The 4,072-nt window shown below is 36.8% G+C and overlaps 1 pseudogene; it reads left to right on the top strand.

The window, feature by feature from the left end:
* Positions 1–218: 218 nt before the first annotated feature.
* On the top strand, positions 219–3,168 carry LOC142534190 (uncharacterized; annotated as a pseudogene).
* Positions 3,169–4,072: the final 904 nt, after the last annotated feature.

The following is a 4,072-nucleotide window of genomic DNA, read 5'->3' as shown; positions in this document are numbered from 1 at the left end:
AATTTTATTCTTTAACTGATTGGACAGGGATTGTTAATGGGTTTTTCTCAAATGCATTTTCCATGGCGATGAAACGGGTTTTATCACTCAAGGTCACCACTAAAGCAGGTAAAGATGAATTCATCGTTAGATTGAATGTTTCTTGAAATATTTTATTTTAATAAATTTTCGTTCATTAAATGCGAAAATGGGGATGGATGATTTTGTGGTATTCGCAGCGATATCACGTCCAATGATGAAATTTGAGAGTGGGTATAACGTGGAGACTGTCTTTGATGGCAGCAAGCTTGGCATTGAGCCGTATGCTGTTGAAGCATTACCTGATGGAGACCTTCTAATTTTGGATTCAGCTAATAGCAATCTTTATAAGATTTCCTCTTCCTTGTCCCTTTGTAAGTTTGTAAAGTGGGATTCTCCTTTTATTGCGATTTATTGGTTAAATCACTCTAGCTAATTGCGTATATGTTGGTGCTTTCTTAGATCACGCGGTGCGGTTTTTGCGCTAGACTTTTCTACTTATATTAATATATTGATTTACCTATTGTTGGAAATCGAATGGAATTTTATACTTTTGTTCTAAATTAGATGTTGAATTGCTGATGTTGATAGTATGTTGGGCTCTTATCTCCACACATCTGTTGACAATGATATGCCAATACGGGTTAATTAGCTAAATTTGGTTTTTCATTTGTTTTGAAAGGTTTTATTTTACATACTTTTGGTCTAGCTCTGAATTGGGGCATATTTCATTTTTTGGATGCAGTATAGTAGAAGTCATTTGTGTGATAAGTTGGGGTTGTAAGATTTCTATGATATTAGATGACCCCATTATCTGTTTTTCGTGATATTCTAACACAGCGTTGATTGCTGGGAATTAACTCAACTTTTGAGATCCGATTCTTGCTCTTTTTGCAATGTCTTTCCTTTTTCTCCCTTCACACCTACTAAATTTGGTAATATATTACAGACAGCCGGCCAAAGTTGGTTTCAGGGTCTGCTGTGGATATTATGGCCAGGTGGATGGAAAATTTAGGGAAGCAAAGATGAATCATCCTAAAGGTCTACAGTTGATGATAGAGGAAACATTTATGTTGCGGACACGGACAATATGGCACTCAGAAAGATTAGTGATACAGGTGATTCTTTTTTATTTGTCATTTAGCCAATATAGAAGTATGGTTGTTTGTATAGTACATTTTATATCGTTGCTTGTTTTGGCGAGTGACATCAAGTTTAAAACATTTTTATTGGTTTTTGAATTGCCAATTGTGGTCATCTTGCTTCTCTAGGAGTCACAACCATTGCCGGAGGCAAACGGGGTCGTGGTGGTGGACATGTTGATGGACCGAGTGAAGATCGCAAACTTTTCAAATGATTTTGACGTGATCTATATTGGGAGCAGTGCTCTCTTTCGCTTATTGACCGTGGAAACAAGGCCGTTCGTGAAATACAACTCCATTTTGATGATTGTGCTTATCAGTATGGAAGTGGTTTTCCCCATAGGTGAGATACCTCAAATGTCAGTCATTAATCTCAAGTACGTACATAATTATTTACAAGCTGGAATATCTGCAGGCATTGCAGTGCTTATAGCAGCTGGATTCTTTGGTTATATGCTAGCCTTGCTTCAACAAAGGGTTGGTTCGATTGTTTCTTCTCAAGACGGAGTTGATTTTATGCTTCTCACGATAATAATTTGTTCGACTGTTATTACATTCACTTCAACTACTTGAATATGAGCGCTTTAACTAATATGTTGCGCATTCATGCTTGAATTTTACGACATCTAACTTCCGAAGGACTGACAGCTATTTATCTTTAGCCAGTCAATTATCCATACCTTTACCTTCTATACTTGGATCAGGAAATTGTAGAAGCAAATGTTTCTCCCAATACATATCAGAACCAATGAAATCTGTGAAACGGCTCCACTAATTCAACAGAAGATGAGCAGAAGAAAGCTTTCTAGGATCTGTTGGGAGATGGTTGCCCAAACTGGAGCGTCTGCCGCTGAAATCATGGGAGGAGTGTTCACTGTATTCCACAAGAAATCCATCAAACATCACAGCCAAAATCAGTATCACCAACATCGAAAGTATTCCAATTCTTGGCCGTTGCAAGAGAGCTTTGTAATTCCAGATGAGGATGACGCTCCTGCCATTGAAACTCGGACCCCTAACTCCTCGGAAAAACCTATGCCTTCATGTCCAAAGATTCTGAGAAATTGCAAAACTTCGCCAAAAGTCGTGCTTTCTATAGTGGGGTGGGACGGAGACCTTCAGCAGCAGCAGCAGCAAACAAAGAAGCAGCAACATCACCATCAATATCGTTCCTCTGCACCACAAACTTACTACGAACAGAGGTCTGAGAACACCAATGAGATAGTTTTTGGAGCAGTGCAAGAGCAAAATAAACAGCAAGAAAACAGGTAATTAAGCCTCTCAACCACAGTTTTCCTGGTTTATGACTCGTAACATCATTCTCGAGTCAGCCATGGGTATGGACATTGATCGTTCGTGCACCTGTCTTAATTTTCAAGATTGCTTGTTGGTGGGATATATTAAAAGTTTGGGGTATAGCTAGCTGGGTGCTAATATTGTATTGCTACATCTTTGGAGATGGCATCTGTTTGCTGGAGTAGGTTTCCTAGTGTAAAATTTACCTATAGCGATATATATCTATTCTAGCTACTAAAAAGAAACGTTATAAACCTATGTTTTTCGAAATGTACTAGTTTTTGAAGTATTAGTTTGTGCCCTAAACAAATGTTATTGGTCCGATGTTTATAGGCAGAGACGTTCAACTTTTATCCGACAGACAGGTTTCATGCGTTATGTTCTGGAAATTGGGCTTGATATATCGGTTGCCGTTTAATAATGTGGGCGAATCAGGGGATCCATATGTCATGGAAGATGATTGTGCCCCGCTAGAGGTTCATGGACAAAGACAAACATTTGTTTCTGTACTTGACTTCTTGAAGGTGATTAGCGGACCACTGTTGCTAAATAATTTGGTAGTGCTGATATAAAATTAATATATCTGATCTGCCAAAAAATTTTAACATATCAAGCGATTGATAGACATATTTCTATTAAATATCAACCCGAGAACGTGGGCACATTTCCTAAGTTACTGATCACATTTCTCTAATTATCTCAGATTATCTGAACTTGTTAATCCTAGCTGCACTTGCATGTGGACCAGTGTAAAAAGTTAGGGAATCATTGTTTGATTTCAGACAATATTGGGATTCATATTGAAATTTGAGAAATCTAGTGAAAGAGATGTATCATTTCAACTGAGGCCTACCTAGAAAAATCCTAGTCCAAGAAGCCAGAAAGGAGTCTGATCCAAGGAATTTGCCATCAATTTTTTTGGGTAACTTTTATCTTTAGACTTCTTTCTATGACCGATTTTTTGAATTCTAAACCATGATTTGACATGGGACAAAAATAAGGTAAAAAAGTAACATTCCTTCCCACTTCTTCCAAGAGAAAGAGTGATAAATAACAATGTGTTGAAATTTAATTAGCAATTTGAACGTGTTAGCAGACGAGAGACTTTTGAATTCAACATAGCTTCAAGGGTATAGTTTCTAATTTTCTGACAAGTACTCGTGATTCCTAAAATTTGAAAATATAGTTTTCAAGTGGATGATAAATCTGTGAACAATGTATTTCCTCGAGTCGACACAATTTTTAGAAATTGCAAAATGGGAAAAGGTTGATGATAAATCTGCAAGAATATGGTAGGAAGCGTAGGTGAGAGGTTACTCAATTATCCGATGTAACAGTGCGGTAAATATATTGGCAAAAACGACGGTCTCACGTGTCGTATTTTGTGAGACGGATATTTTATTTGGGTCATCCATGAAAAAATATTACTTTTTATGATAAGAGTATTACTTTTTATTGTGTATATCGATAAGGTTGACCCATTCCACATATAAAGATTCGTGAGACCGTCTCACAAGAGACTTACTCAAATATATTAACATATATTTACTCATCTCATAATTTACATTAGTTTGCATTTGGAATGGTGTATTTTAAATATTTTTTAATTAAAGAAA

This window comes from Primulina tabacum, unplaced genomic scaffold, assembly GCF_025594145.1.
Source record: "Primulina tabacum isolate GXHZ01 unplaced genomic scaffold, ASM2559414v2 Contig420, whole genome shotgun sequence".
Taxonomy (NCBI): Eukaryota; Viridiplantae; Streptophyta; class Magnoliopsida; order Lamiales; family Gesneriaceae; genus Primulina; species Primulina tabacum.
The sequence above is the reverse complement of the archived record's forward strand: the minus strand, read 5'-3'. Positions and strand labels throughout refer to the sequence as shown.